At 41.4% G+C, this 17,450-nt stretch overlaps 1 protein-coding gene across 5 annotated transcripts in view; it reads left to right on the top strand.

The window, feature by feature from the left end:
- WDPCP (WD repeat containing planar cell polarity effector) overlaps positions 1-17,450 on the top strand; it is a 373,120-nt gene that overhangs the window by 35,391 nt on the left and 320,279 nt on the right. The window lies entirely within an intron of this gene.

Raw genomic sequence — 17,450 nt, 5'->3', positions numbered from 1 at the left:
TGCAAAACACGCAGGTTAATAAGGAGGAGGCGGAGTCAATATGGCACCGTTCTATTAGAATTGCATCATTTGGCTCCGCCCCATCTCTGTTGACCTACGAATCTTGGCATTTTGCCGCTAGTGGGAGGAGCCTAATGACATGGTGCCAGCCTGCCAGGTCCCATCCCAGCAGCTGCTGCAAGGTAAGTGTAATGTATGTGTGACATACACAACAACACACATATACATTTATGTACACACAGACATATGTCACACATACTTTACACACACATGACATACATATATGTGTGTGAGTGTGGAAACCCCCCTGGAAAAATCCTGCATTTGCCCCTGGGCGTACACTCAACTATGCGAAGCCTGCAATTACGCCTTTACTCCCACAACACGTCCACACTCAACTTTAACAGTGTTGCGGCAGCGCATACACTGCCAGATGCGGCCAACTATTTAACAAAGCTTCTGACATGCTGGATGATTTCAGCATATCCGTCAGATAGATAATAATTAGTGGTCAGTCATGGAAATACACTGTACATTTATATGGCTGATCGGCCAGATACAGTCAGGTGCATAAATATTGGGACATTGACAGAATTTTCATATTTTGGCCTCTATTCACCACCACAATGGCTTTGAAATGAAACAACCAAGATGTGCTTTAACTGCAGACTTTCAGATTTCATTTGACGGTAATTACATCCAAATCAGGTGAACGGTGTAGGTATTACAACGGTTCTATATGTGCCTCCCACTTTTTAAGGGGCCAAAAGTAATCGGACTATCAATTCAAAAGCTATTTCATGGACAGGTGTGGGCTATTCCCTCATTATTTCATTATCAATTAAGCAGGTAAAAGTTCTGGAGTTGATTCTAGGTGTGACATTTGCATTTGGAATCAGTTGCTGTCGACTCTCAATATGAGATCCAAAGAGCTGTCACTATCAGTGAAGCAAGCCATCATTAGGCTGAAAAACCAAAACAAACCCATCAGAGAGATAGCAAAAACATTAGGTGTGGCCAATCAACTGTTTGGAACATTCTTAAAAAGAAAGAACGCATCGGAGAGCTCAGCAACACCAAAAGACCCGGAAGACCACGGAAAACAACTGTGGTGGATGACAGAAGAATTATTTCCCTGGTGAAGAAAAACCCCTTCACAACAGTTGGCCAAATCAAGAACACTCTCCAGGAGGTAGGTGTATATGTGTCAAAGTCAACAATCAAGAGAAAACTTCACAAGAGTGAATATAGAGGGTTCACCACACGAAGTAAACCATTGGTGAGCCACAAAAACAGGAAGACCAGATTAGAGTTTGCCAAACAACATCTAAAAAAGCCATTACAGTTCTGGGAACAACATCCTATGGACAGATGAGACAAAGATCAACTTGTACCAGAGTGATGGGAAGAGAAGAGTATGGAGAAGGAAAGGAACTGCTCATGATCCAAAACATACCACCTCATCAGTGAAGCATGGTGGTGGTAGTGTCATGGCGTGGGCATGTATGGCTGCCAATTGAACTGGTTCCCTTGTATTTATTGATGATGTGACTGCTGACAAAAGCAGCAGAATGAATTCTGAAGTGTTTCGGGCAATATTATATGCTCATATTCAGTCAAATGCTTCAGAACTCTTTTGGACGGCGCTTCACAGTGCAGTTGGACAATGACCCGACGCATACTGCAAAAGCAACCAAAGAGTTTTTTAAGGCTAAAAGTGGAATGTTATGCAATGGCCAAGTCAATCCCCTGACCTGAATCCGATTGAGCATGCATTTCACTTGATGAAGACAAAACTGAAGGAAAAATGCCCCAAGAACAAGCAGGAACTGAAGACATTTGCAGTAGAGGCCTGGCAGAGCATCACCAGGGATGAAACCCAGCGTCTGGTGATGTCTATGTGTTCCAGACTTCAGGCTGTAATTGCCTGCAAAGGATTTGCAACAAAGTATTAAAAAGTGAAAGTTAGATTTAGGATTGTTTAGTTTGTTCCATTACTTTTGGCCCCTTAAAAAGTGGGAGGCACATATAGAAACCGTTGTAATTCCTATACCGTTCACCTGATTTGGATGTAATTACCCTCAAATTAAATATGAAAGTCTGCAGTTAAAGCATATCTTGTTTGTTTCATTTCAAAGCCATTGTGGTGGTGAATAGAGGCCAAAATATGAAAATTCTGTCAATGTCCCAATATATATGCACCTGACTGTAATTGTATAGTGTATGCCCAGCATAAGACTGTCCTCCAACAGCAGTTGCCATATATTTGTATACTATTATTTAATGGCAGATATCTGATTAACTTGGAGATACAGCAGGTAGTTTGCGTTTGTTTTGTATTTTGCCTGTTTAAATAAAATGTTGTGTATTTTATAGCTGATCACATGCAGGTGCCACAACTGTCTCCATATGGCCATCTACGGAGACATATGGGGCGGAATTCAATTGTTTCCAGCCCCTTTGCGCCCGGCAGAGGTATTCAATTGTTGCTCCTGTCGGGCGCGATCAGCCCCAGCGGGGTGCGAGCTGAATTGGGCGAAAAGTGAAAGCACTTTTTGCGATCATGCCCAGCACTTTGGACGGGGGTAGCCGTTTTACGCGGCTAAACTCTATGGGCGCGATAATCAGCATCAATTGAATAGTCCCCTGCGATCTCCCGTCACTTTAGATGGGAGATCGGGCGCGCTAAATCATTTGAATTCCGCCCTTGGTTTTTGTGGCTCTCTATAGAATCACTGATACTAAAGGACTTTAAAGAGAGTAAATCTACAATAGGATGAATCATCCAGTGAATGAACTGTTAAGGGTATTCTCATTTTTAGGGGATGGTGTTTGTAGAAGACAAAACATAAAAACTATTTTGAGACATGCGCCATCATTATTACTATGTATACATTTAAAATACATATTTGGTTTAAAGATTTAAGGAATAGTTATAATTTTACTTCCAAAGAATAGGAGAGATGTAGAAATTACCAGTGAATGAATCCACAATGCTATCAAATGAACAGACAAGTCCCGTAAATGAATAATGAATTACATCAATAAAACATGAATAGATCTAATCTAAGATTATATGCAATGAAATGTAAGATTACTGTATTTATCCTGAAAATGTTCATTCACTGGTAGTGTTCATACACTGGCTGATTCACCCGAAATTCTATCAAAGCAATGTTTTATATGCAACGTTAATTCCCATGAATGCGCTAATGTGACACTTGTGCTAGTGTGACACTTTGTAATGAAATAATGATCATATGTATTCACATAGTTCATAGTTTACTCGGCCACTTCAGTCGCTGACTAGTAGGTACATATAACTAGATCCCAGTCACACTAAATGAAATACATGGCATTTTTTCAATAAATGTAATTATTTCTATTCATTTGTAATAACTTATTAGGTCCTCTACAGTGTATTATTGTGTGCTGTTTCTGCATGACACGTCATCCTTGAGAATATTTGTTACCAGAAGCAAAATATTTGAGATCTTCACTAATTTATTAGGGTGGGTACACACCTGAACGATATCTCCACAATTTGGCCAAATCGGAACAACAAATCGGGCATATCGTGCTCCCGCAAGTTGCATGCGATATCGTGTGATTGGCCATGCTGCACGGCCAATCACATGATATCGCACGTGAGGCTGTACATATTAATGAAGGATGGAACAGTGGAGCTCATTCAGACCCACTCTCTCTAGATGCGATCGCTCGTTCTCAGCGTATGCAAATCCAACGGCACGTCCAGCAAGGCAGGCGATCACACGGCAAGGCATTAGCACGCCCACTATGTCTTGGCGTGCGATCACTTTGTGTAATGGAGATGCCCACCAGCCATTCTTAATACGCCCACTTGCGCACGTCATCTCCTGGAAGTGCATGAAAACATTGGTACATCCAGCACCATCGGATATGCTCGCAGCGCTTGAGGTTGACTATACCTTTCCGCAAGCACTGCGATCACTTCAGTGTGAAATACAACCAGGTGATGTGTACTATGACGATGCCTGTTAATTATGCACGCCTCTGAAAACGGCGTTGAAACACTCTGGCTTGCCTGCGCTCATACCTCCACTCCCTCGTCTCTAGTAGCCTACCCCTGTTACCACCCACAAACGGCCTCTCCTGTCACTCATTCAACTGGGCAGTCTATGCTGGGCGAGCGAGCGCTTTCCGATTTTTCGCAGTGGTACACTCATTGCGAAACACGCATGCGCAGATTGCAAATATCGGCCAGCTACGAGTGATCGCATCCTAACGAGCGGGTCTGAATCAGCTCCAGTGATCGTTCCGTCGTTCATTAAAACTTTTGTGTGTGTACTGGCAATCATGCGATTTCCAGTAGGAAGGCAAATCGCCCTGAACATCGGCACGATTGTCGGTGGTTTAGGTGTGTACCCACCCTTAGATAGTATGTATCTTTTTTTCTAAATGTTATTCATTTTAGTAATATTTTGTGCATTTTCAAATAGCAGTTAGTAATTAAATAGTGCAATCAGGATAAAAAAAGTAGTAAGATGCTGGGGGGGGGGGTATTACTGCATTAAAAAGTAGGGTAATAATTACTTAATAGCTGATGATTAAAGAAACCAATACAAACTACAGTTAACCCGTCTTGATCCTCACTATGAGTAACAAATTCTCATGCCCACTATGAGTATGCGTATCATCCTGTACTAACTGTTTGTACAGCAGGACATATATGTTCATTATAATTCCATTGTTGATGTACACAGCACCATCCAGTGCTTCCAGGCTATATGCAATATTAACTATTTCAAAGCACCAGCCATTACAGGCAGTTCCTAGCCATTAGATCACCATTACTTACACATTTGGATGCAGTATGATTGTCTGGATCTAGTAAGCCTCCCATCAGCTATATACACAGTACCACTAGTGTTAACTTGTGTTAACATGTTGTAGCATTGCTTAGATGTCACTGTTGTCTAAATGTAGGTTTCTGTATGTTACCATGCAGAAATATTAAGGGAATTGTAGCTCCTGTTGCAGGGAAAAAAAAACTTGCAGTCAATAAATGTCAGACAAAACAAAGCGCAATAGGAAAACACCTCTGTATTATAAATAAGTGGACCAAACATGCAAATACAAGCTCCACATGTTTGCAGGGGCTGACTGGCAAAGTTTTACCCTGGGGAAAAGGTACACAGAACATGAGTTGTGCCCAAGCTATAACAGGTAGTTTTAGAGGTATAGTTACTAAAGTGCGGCGGATTTATAGATGTTGCCCATAGCAACCAATCGTCGCCTACATGATGGTGATTACAGTATGTGGGAAGGAACCCCTCAATGTCCTCTGCTGCACAGTTCCGGGGATTACTGGGTACGGTAAAGAAAATAATTTGAGTGTGTGTGTGTAATATATATATATATATATATATATATATATATATAATATATATAATATATATATATATATATATATGTATGTGTGTATTGTCCTGATGACGGGGCTGAGACCCTGAAAACGTTTGATGTGAATACACGAATTATTTGCCATTGAAGCTGTCTCCTGAGTGCCATTTTTTCTGGATTTTGGATAGTGATCGTTCATGTGCACCGGAGCAAGTTGTTCTGTTATTTACAGAGTGCCGGCAGACTGTGCTAGTATATATATATATATATATATATATATATATACATACATATACATACACACACTGCCGGGGGTTCGCTGTTGCAGCCGTTGGCGATGTTTGTAGATGGTATTTTGCAGAAGCTTCCTCCATTGATCCCCAGTTATCTACAGGATACTGGGGATTTTCTTGATAAGATTTTACAGATTTCTGATTTGACTGATGATATGCTTTTGGCTACTATGGATGTTTCATCCTTGTCCACCATCATTCCCCATATTCAGGGTGTTGTTTCTGTGTATCTTGGTGGTCCATCTATTGAGTTTATATTAGAACTTCTGCAATTGGTTTTGATGCAGAATCACTTTATGTACAATGGTCGTTACTATATGCAGCTATCAGGTACGGCCATGGGCTCTAATGTGGCCCCGGCCTATGCTGGGATATTTATGCATGATTATGAATCAACCTACATTATCCCTAGGTATGGTGACCGAATTACCCATTATAAACGTTTTATTGATGATGTTTTTTTGATTTGGAGAGGCACCGAGGAGGAATTTAATGTTATGCTTTTTGAACTTAATCAGTTGGATTGCACTGTGCGCTTTACTGGCAACTGTCATCGTGAGTCGATCAATTTCCTGGATGTGACTGTCTTTCGCACTGGTACCTGATTGGGTACCACACTGTTTAGAAAGGACACTGACCGTAACACTTTGCTATATGCAACTAGCAATCATCCACCTAAGCTGAAGGATAGCCTCCCAGTCTCTCAGTTTATGAGAGTACTGAGAAATAATACGGATTCAACAATGGCAGAACAACAAATATTTGAGATGAAGGAGCGGTTCTTTGAAAGGGGTTATAAAAAGAAGGTTGTGGAAAACTGTTTAATCAGGGCTTGACGCAAGCACTCTCATGACCATAAACCTATGCATAACCGTATGCTTTTTGTCACTCAATATGATGGTGCATCTAATTCTGTGGCTAGATCTCTACTTAAACATTGGCCTATTATTAAATCTGATCCTACCCTGTGTAAAGTGGCACAGGAACCACCGATGATGGCTTTCCGCAGGGGCAAGAATTTGAAACAATTGCTGATGCACCCCCCTCAACCTAGGGTGCCGAATGAAAATACTTTGCTCATTACCCAGAAGCCTGGCTGTATCAAATGCACCGGATGCACTATGTGTAGGCAGCTGATACCTGGTTCAAGCTTTCCTCATCCACATAGTGGTCGCCCTATCTCTATCCGCTATAAGTTGCATTGTTTATTGGATTTCGTAAAATATACCTACTCACGTGCCCATGTGGGCTTGCATACGTGGGTATGACCTGGTGCAAGTTCCGTGAGAGGATGGCCAACCACAGAAGGACTATTAGACAAGCACTGTCCACCGGGAACTCTGATAAGCCAGTGGCCCAACATTTTTTGCTTAGGGGACACCAAGTGTCATCTCTACGCTGTCGTATTATTATTGATTGGGTCCCACCCCCAATACGAGGTGGTGACCGTTTATTACTGTTGAAAAAGCTTGAGGCAAGATGGATTTTTCGATTAAATACAGTAGCACCGTATGGATTAAATGAATGTAATCCATTGAATGTTTTTCTTCGTTAATATATATATATTTTTTTTTGTGACCAATGCACCCTTTAGTTATTTTTATTATATTTTTCTGTAATATCTTCCATAATTATGTATTTAAGTGGTGTTTATTTTGTTTGTCTGTATTAGAATGCTGTTCTATTATTTTGTTCATTGTTTATTGCTCTTGATGATATATTATGTCTGTTCTATACCTCCATGTATAGTGGGTCCCTATTGGTACTCTGGTGACAGCACATGCATATCGATGATTGGTATGCAGCATTTTTATGCATTTGTTTATTGATTACCGTGGTTACCCCATGGGCTGTATGCGATTGGCGCCTGGCCCGGATGTTTACATCCCAGACCGGATGGATGGTGCACGCTATGTTTTTTGCGTGTGCCATCCGGATGCTCAAGGCGCTCCAGGCGCTCTGACCGGATGTTGTTTAGCCATGCTTGCCAATCACGTGGGCGTGCATCATGTGATGATGTGTGCCGCCCGGATACACAGTGCGCATGGCCGGGAGATGTCTTTCCATTGCCGCTGGTCTGTGTCGCGGGTAGGTGTGTGTTTGTTTTCACCGGATATGCAGGCTTGTTGTTATGTCTGTTGCTATGATACTGCAGGTGCACCTTGCCTTTTCTATTATGATATACTCACGCTGAGTACCATCAGGTGAGTACTTGTGCTGGGTTGTTTGGTTCACATGTGCTGTCATTTGATTGATGGATTTTGGCGCCCATTTAGGGTATTTATAGGGGCCTGCTAGACATGGTTAGTGTGAGGCTGGCTTCTGGGTGGGCTGTTTGCCCTGATGCAAAATATGTGTGGTTGTGCCTCTTGAGGAAGGTCCTATATGGACCGAAATGTTGAGACTGTCCCTCAAGCCATAGACCTGATGTATGATGTACTTGGAATAAAAATGTTCAAATCATCTGAGAATTCTGGTGAGTGCTCCATTTTTTTGCTCTATATATGGACATACAGTTCTGGATTAAGCAACCCAGTGGTTGTTTTCTGCCTATGAAGATGTGAGTGCGACCTACTGCCTATTGGATATGTGTGTGTGTATATATATATATATATATATATATATATATATACGCACATACATACATACAGTCAGGTCCATAAATATTGGGACATTGACAGAATTTTCATATTTTGGCCTCTATTCACCACCACAATGGCTTTGAAATGAAACAAACAAGATGTGATTTAACTGCAGACTTTCAGATTTAATTTGAGGGTAATTACATCCAAATCAGGTGAACGGTGTAGGAATTACCACAGTTTCTATATGTGCCTCCCACTTTTTAAGGGGCCAAAAGTAATGGGACAAACTAAACAATCTTAAATCTAACTTTTACTTTTTAATACTTTGTTGCAAATCCTTTGCAGGCAATTACAGCCTAAAGTCTGGAACGCATAGACATCACCAGACGCTGGGTTTCATCCCTGGTGATGCTCTGCCAGGCCTCTACTGCAAATGTCTTCAGTTCCTGCTTGTTCTTGGGGCATTTTCCCTTCAGTTTTGTCTTCATCAAGTGAAATGCATGCTCAATCGGATTCAGGTCAGGGGATTGACTTGGCCATTGCATAACATTCCACTTTTTAGCCTTAAAAAACTCTTTGGTTGCTTTTGCAGTATGCTTCGGGTCATTGTCCATCTGCACTTTGAAGCGCCGTCCAATGAGTTCTGAAGCATTTGACTGAATATGAGAATATAATATTGCCCGAAACACTTCAGAATTCATTCTGCTTTTGTCAGCAGTCACATCATCAATAAATACAAGGTAACCAGTTCCATTGGCAGCCATACATGCCCACGCCATGACACTACCACCACCATGCTTCACTTATGAGGTGGTATGTTTTGGATCATGAGCAGTTCCTTTCCTTCTCTTCTCTTCCCATCATTCTGGTACAAGTTCATCTTTGTCTTATCTGTCCATAGGATGTTGTTCCAGAACTGTAATGGCTTTTTTAGATGTTTTTTGGCAAACTCTAATCTGGTCTTCCTGTTTTTGTGGCTCACCAATGGTTTGTATCTTGTGGTGAACCCTCTATATTCACTCTTGTGAAGTCTTCTCTTGATTGTTGACTTTGACACATATACATCTACCTCCTGGAGAGTGTTCTTGATTTGGCCAACTGATGTGAAGCGGTTTTTCTTCACCAGGGAAATAATTATTTTGTCATCCACCACAGTTGTTTCCCGTGGTCTTCCGGGTCTTTTGGTGTTGCTGAGCACTCTGGTGCGTTTTTTCTTTTTAAGAATGTTCCAAACATTGTTGATTTGGCCACACCTAATGTTTTTGCTATCTCTCTGATGGGTTTGTTTTGATTTTTCAGCCTAATGATGGCTTGCTTCACTGATAGTGACAGCTCTTTGGATCTCATATTGAGAGTTGACAGCAACTGATTCCAAATGCAAATGTCACACCTAGAATCAACTCCAGACCTTTTACCTGCTTAATTGATAATGAAATAACGAGGGAATAGCCCACACCTGTCCATGAAATAGCTTTTGAATTGATAGTCCCATTACTTTTGGCCCCTTAAAAAGTGGGAGGCACATATTGAAACTGTTGTAATTCCTACACCGTTCACCCGATTTGGATGTAATTACCCTCAAATTAAATCTGAAAGTCTGCAGTTAAAGCACATTTTGTTTGTTTCATTTCAAAACCATTGTGGTGGTGAATAGAAGCCAAAATCTGAAAATTCTGTCAATGTCCCAATATTTATGGACCTGACTGTATATATGTATATTAGTATATTTATACGGGGGTTGTTCAAAAAGTAATACCTAAATGCTCATAACTCTGAAATAATACGCACCATTTATTTGAAACTTTGTCAGTTTGTACTTTAATATGTCTGCTAAATATGTATGTAGTTTTGTTTAGGTAGTCCAAGAAATACCATGGAATCCAAGATGAAACAAAGAACCGTCATTGAATTTCTGGAAAAAGAAGGCTGCAGTGCTACAGAAATCCACAGAAGACTGAAAAAAGTGTATGGTGAGTGTACAATTGACTATAGCAATGTCAGAAGGTGGATGAAGCGTTTTCAATCGGGAGAATCGTCTGTGTGCGACAAACCTCGTGGTGGCAGACAATCAACTGCAGTGACAGCAGAGAACCAACACAAAGTCGATGCCATGATTCAGAAAGACCATTGTGTAACCATCAGAGATATCACTGATGAACTGGAATGTAGCCATGGCACTGTAGAAACACTAATCAATGATTTGGGATATCGGAAACTGTGTGCTAAATGGGTTCCAAAGCAATTAACCAGGGATCATAAGGCCCAGAGGGTGGCAGTGTACAATGACCTTTTGACCAACTTTGAAGCCAACCCTGAGATGGTTTTGAAAAATGTCATTACAGGAAATGAGACCCGGGTATCCTTTATGGCCCAGAAACAAAGGCCCAATCAAAGCAATGGAAACACCCAAGTTCACCTAGGCCAAAAAAGTTTAAATCACAGCGATCCGTAAACAAAGTCTTGGCCACATTCTTCTGGGATTGCCGAGGTGTTATTCTCATTGATTACTTGGAACAAAACCAATCAATCAACAGTGATCGATACATTATTACACTTAAGAAGCTGAAAGAAGCCATCCGCAAAAGAAGGTCAACAATTCGACTGTCAAATGTCATCTTACACCACGACAATGTCAGACCTCACACTTCGATGGCAACATCTGCGGCCATTGCCAAAATGGGGTGGGCAATAATGCCACAGCCACCATACAGTCCTGATTTGGCCCTTCTGATTTTCATCTGTTTGGCCCTCTCAAATACTGTCTCCGTGGTCAACATTTTGAAGCCATAAAGGTTGTTAAAAACGCCATACGTTCCTGGGTCAAACACCAACCACTGGAATTTTTCCAAAATGGATTCACAGCTTGGGTTCAGAGGTGGAGAAAATGTTTGGCCCACTGATAGCTATGTGGTATGTCTGTTTACATGCCTTGTGAATAAACCTGTGGATTCATCTAAACGTGTTTACTCTGCAGGCGATTAGCTTGCTTAGTGACAGGGTGATAATATATACACTCTGTGTGTATATAAATAAATAAAAATTGTGTGTGTAGTGGGGAGTCTCCGTGAGCTAGCAATGGTAATCACTCATCTGTCAAAGCATCGATTAATACGACTGTGAGCGAAAAATGCCTATAAAATATATACTTGGTTGCATTTTATTTCTAGAAATCGCACTTTATTTAAGCAGTCATCTCCAATCTTTGTTGGAGGAATTACGGCTGGGAAGACTTCCATAACAGTACTTCCACATTTGGTAGGAGCGTCCTGCTAAATCAAAATTGTAGGATGATCTCTGATCAACTGAATGCTGGATATATTGTTTCCAAAGACCTATTAATTGTCCTGCTATGAAAGCCCTTCTAGCATTTGGACACATTAGTTAGACATATCTTCAATGCAGCTAAACTTCAAAACACCAACATGCTCCATTCTTGCCATAAACAAATCTGGTGCACAGCATTTATGGAGTACAGATGGGTCCACATACATCTAGCCTCCTTGCGCGCTAAACAGCCCTTCTAGTCGTGCCATTCTGTGGCGTGACTTGGTAGCTCAGAGCGTCTTTTCGTGCAATTTTTTTTACCTTCAAATGCGTCTTATAACGATGCGATTAGTTAGCACAAGCAGCTTTTGCTGATTAACATTATATGCAGCATGCCTATGTTCTGTGAAGGACTGCGGCTCTGCATGTAAAACACTACATTACAGTGTCAGCGGCTGTAACACTGTAATGTAAAGTAGCGTTTCGCATGCAGATACACCCACAGTCGCAAACAGAACATAGGCATTCTGCATATCATATTAATCGGCAGAAGCTGCTTTGCTAACTATTCGCATCATTATGCAAATAAGACGCATTTGAAGGTAAAAAGTTGCACAAAAAAAAGCTCTGCAGTACCTAGTCACACGGAGCTCCCGCATTGTGTGACGTGACTTGTATCGCATGGAGGCTAGATGTATGTGGACACATCTGTACTGTATATAACCAGTCTCTTGCATGATAAGGTTAAGACCTTCCAAAACACCTGAGATTCGTGGTACCTTCAAAACAATACCCCTTCATCTCTGGGCGATCCTGTAATTCTTAGGACTTGAAGTCTGGCCAGGAGCTGTAGTGTTTGAGTGTTAACTCAAATCAAAAACAAGATCCCACAATCTGGCGCTGACCCCAACAGGAAACAACAATATATATACCGCTGTTCATTTCTAATGGATCAAACTGCTGCTTCAGAATCAGGATAGGTTATACCATACCTATCACAAATAAGACAAAGAAAAATATATAGAATAAAGAAGCGCTGTCCGGGTAATTATCTAATAATTAGCAGACACACACAAAAATTGGCATATACCTATTTAAAACGACATTCACCAGATTAACCTAGATGTACCAGATATTTATAATAGCGGTCCAATCAATTGCATGGTTGGTGTATTAGAAATGATGACAAAGGCTTAAACAGAGTGAATACTGCTGGCCACACACTAGACCAAGTTTCATCCAACCAGCCAACTAGTTGATTGGTTGGAATGAAAATCTGGTAACGTATGGAAGCAAATGATGATCAGCAATTTGCTCCTAAATGCCAGAAAACAGATGAAAATGATCGTCAGACAAGTTTGTTAAATGTTTGATCTAAAAAATTTGTTCAAACAGTTTTTGCCCATTTTCCGGCTTTTGGGAGAAAATTGCTGATTGTCATTTGCTTTTATTTCTTACCAGATTTTCATTCCAACCAATCAACTAGTTGGCTGGTTGGACAGATAATCTTTAGATGTGTGGCCAGCTTTAGTCCTTTAGTGACTTATTAAAATGTCCCAGGGATGCTATATTTTGCATGCATATACTAGAGACAGTTTATCCTTTACCAGTGCCTTAAAGTGGCCACACACATGGCGATCTGCACACGATCAGCCGATGTGTACGTTTTGTGTACGATTTCTCTTGAAACTCTCCCCGGCAGCTCAGCACACGATCTCCACACGATTTGGTGTCCAATCTTCAAACGATCTCTCCTGCATCCAGCCTTTCACAGTGCATCGTGTCCTAGATTGTCAGATTTGCCCTACTGAACGGCAGATCTGAAGATGCGATGTGCGACCAGCAGGGACGTGCATCGCATCGTGATCGTGAGTGGAGACTCATGATTTACTCAGTATTTGGCCATATTTTACACGATCTGTGGTTCCAATGTGTCGGAATCCGCCAGATCAGGTAAAATATCGCTATGTGTGTGGCCAGCATTAGACATCCTGCGGCTAAAAGCCGGAAGCTTGTCATCTGTGTATACAGCCCAGTGCTAATTCAGTAGATACAAATGAATCAATCAATCAGAATTCAACAGTGTAGTTCCACAGGTGTTATCTTGTATCAGACAGATTATAACATTGTGCCTTTTATCATGCAAAATTGTAACTGCAGTTGAAAAGTCAGTATGCTTGCATTTTAGGCATGTAACAAGGCAGTGTTTCAGCAGGTAAAAAATCATTCAGTTTCGGCAGGACAGTTCTCCAGGAATAACTTTGTAGCAGACCACAGTATAATATGTGCTCTTTCATGGAAAATAATATCACTGTGTTTATGATTATTCATCCATAGTTATAGTGATGGGAGAGCTAATATTGTTCACGTAGTCAATATGACAAATCTAATATATAATAATGTGGTGCACTCACATAGCGCTTTCAGTGGCGTCTGTCTTAACAAGCTCCAAGCCGATGTCGCTACTTAGGTTCAGCACATTAGCCACTATGGGCAGTGTGGTCACACTCTCGGCTAATCACAATATCGGTGTCTACACGTTTCTCCGCCTTTTAGATGTGTCAGCGGCTTCCTCAGGGAATGAACAGTGTAAATTCAAATCAGATGTATTTTTTCTTGACTTGAAGTCTTTCAAGACATCTTTTTTCTTATGTTACCTAATTTCTTACCAATGGGATGCTACTCTGAGGTTTTATATTGGAGAGCCTTTAAAATATTCTATATTTATGTTCTGTACCGAAAACCTTTGACATTAAATCATTTCTTGGCCGAAAAGTGACACCAATTACCATCTCCCAGTTCACACTGCTGTATAGAGACACCTGTTCCTGTGTTTATTCACTACTTAGATGGACTATAATGTTCCGCCTGCCGTGCCTGTTCCTCAGTCTTTAGGCTGTTGGAGCAGGTGCTGTGTTGTGTGGGTAACTTCATCATCTGCTTGTTTCTATTGTTTTGCATTGTGAAATCTGTTGTCCAATATCATCTGCAGTCTACTCCTAGCAGACGTGTGTACTTTTTACCCTGTCTTGTTATATATCAGCCCTTACTTCATTGATTTATCTGCACATGTGCTTCCTTGTGCTGTTACCCTGTCATTGTTCCCTCAGCCCGGATCCTGTCACTCTGACCTGCACTACGGTAGTAACAAGTATTTTGTGCAGTGAAGTCCTGAGGTCATATGAGAAGACTCCCATCGTTCAAATGAGGGTGTCCCCTACTGTGTGTCCCCTAATGCCAGGATGGTACATGTCATGTGCTTCCCACATCTATCGACTCTACTAGTATTTTTGCAGTATGGGTTGATTATTGTCTGGTGGTCAGGGCCTTGAGCTGACCAGGACTGGGGGGCATGGCCACGCCCATCAAAGAGAGTGAGAAAATACTTTGTAGCTCCGTACACTGCAAAGGGGGAGACATTTCTCCTCCTAAGCAGCACTACAAAGAGGGACAATGCCCCCTTTAGCAGCTGACCATGTCCCCCTCTACAGCTGACCATACTATATGCTGCGACGCACACTGCAAAAGGGGACATTTGTCCACCATAATCAGTGCTGCAGCTGACTTGGGCACCTCCAACAAGCCCAGGTATATACTAAATATATTTAGTACCCGCCCTGCTTCCCCTCTTGGCCGTTGCTGGTACTTACAGGTGATACCCAAGCAGTGGCGCCATAGCAAGAGCTGGTAAGGACCTCTATGTACCACCAAATGTATATAACACATATAACTTTGACAAGGAAGATGGGCCCCCACTTGGCTTTGGGCCACATAGCAGTTGCACCCCTTGCATCTATGGTAGTTACGCCCATGTACCCAAGAATCTGTGGGTGCCGGGATGGGGGAGAGCGAGATAGAACACTTCATTTTCTCTCCCCTATTTCCTGGCTTATGTCTGCATTTTGTTTGCCTGTAAGGGTTGGGGATTAATTTCATAATTTCGTTCCCGGTGAAGTGACCTCATCAATGCCGCCCTCTCCCATGTCTGAGTAGCAGTAACTATAAGTTGGTTCCCTGTCATTTAAAACCCTGTAATGCTTAGGGCAAGTATTGCTCAATCTTAGCAGTGAAAGCAAATAGAAAATCAAAGACTTTATTTGTAAAGTATAGATATGATGTTTAAGCAGTATATGATATAGTCAAAATATGATTAGGAGTTCATAAAACCACATAGAACCAGACAAGAAAATTACCTCCATTTGGGAACTGTGTGAATGAAACCTGCTCTTCATTATTGTCACCAGAACTTATACCATGAATCCAGCAGAAAATATTGCTGTTCTTTTAAATTGTCAACTTAAACCATAAATCCACTGTAAAATATTAGTGGACATTTTGGATATAGTCTTCGTTCCTTTTAGCGTCAAATGGAGCGAGATGCCTGGCGCAACATAGACGCTGCTATGTGGACATCGATTCCCGTGCTCGAGTACTGTTTCCTGAAGTTTGCAGCTTAATTCACTAATATTGTACTAAGTAGCTAATAGTGTATTCATTATTGCACTTAGGATATGTATTTTTTTGTCGCAGAGGAAGTGGTATAAAGTAGCAGATTAAGCATAACGATGCGTGACGTATGTCATTCGTATAGGAACCTGTCTTTTCATAGATAACAACATACTTTTTCCTGAATTCAGCGTCTTAATTTTCTAATGGTGTACTAAGTGGCTGTTTACGAAGTACTGGAGGATTAGGTTTTTTGTTATTGCAGTTGTATTGGTATGAAGTAACCGAATAAGATGCATATTTTATTAAGAAATTGCACTGTGCGTGGCGTGCCAAACGGGGGCCATTTGGCGAGATTAAAGGATAGGTGCACGTGGACACATCTGTAGAAAGTGGTTTGTCTTTTGTAATACAGGCTCCAATTGGAAACTTGAATAGAGTTATTAGCAATGATACACTTGCACATTCTCGCTTCTCCAATAGTATGAGTTTGGTAAGACTTTCCAGCTTCTCGGGCACTGTTCTGCCGTGCCACCCGCGTGCTGCAGTGTCCTGCGAGGAGGAAAGGTTGGGAAGGTACTCTCTCAAAGCTAAAGAGAGAGAGAGACTGGGGTCAGCCCAGACGCTCGGGAAGTGGGAATGCCTTGGTGCCTTTTGAATGCATATTTTTGTAGTTGTATTTTGTGTGTGAGTATTTGCTTTTGTAAATCTTCAAATGTGAGGATCAGTGTAAGAATCCCCAAATCATACTGTGCGTTTTAGGAGGTATGCTAGCGCACTACTTAAAGTAAGTGCAAACATTTATGTTTAATTGAAATAGTTGCATATTGGTGAAAAATGGGGTGAGTTAAGCTGGGTACACACAATTATAATTTATTACCAGTTATTTATATAACTCACACATATTCTGCAGCACTTTACAGAGAATATTTGACCATTCATATCAGTTGCTGATCGGAAAGATATATCGTACATGTCGTATACACCCGATCCATCAGAGCCGAAGGTCGTTCATTGCATTGTCCCATCTGCTGTCCTGCACATCAGATGGGACGATGCAATGAAGGACGTGGTGCAGTTACACACAGCATGTAACAATACCTTGCGCCGTTGTACCCTAGTTCGTGTAGTGTGTACAGCGGCTGATGTATCGTTACATACCCCTTGCTGGGTTGCACCATCGTATTGCCGTAGGCTCCCTGGGTACCTGTCCCAAACTTTTGTGTTATCATTCTCCACTCTAAAGACCATGAATGCCCCGTTACATATTAGACACTAGGTATGATGGGCAGAAATTGGATAGTGTGGAGATAATGATGTGAGACTTGTATCTAGCACAATGCTGTTATCCAAAGCTAGGCTAACTCCTATCCAGCAGTTACTGAACTACTATAGCATTCAGCCATGCCGTCATTCCTGATGCAATGTGGTACAGAGTGAATAAACAGCTATTTTACTTAACCAGACACGATTGCTA

This window comes from Taudactylus pleione, unplaced genomic scaffold, assembly GCF_031769625.1.
Source record: "Taudactylus pleione unplaced genomic scaffold, aTauple2 ptg000201l, whole genome shotgun sequence".
In the NCBI taxonomy this organism is placed as follows: domain Eukaryota; kingdom Metazoa; phylum Chordata; class Amphibia; order Anura; family Myobatrachidae; genus Taudactylus; species Taudactylus pleione.
This window is presented reverse-complemented; position numbering and strand designations above follow the sequence as displayed.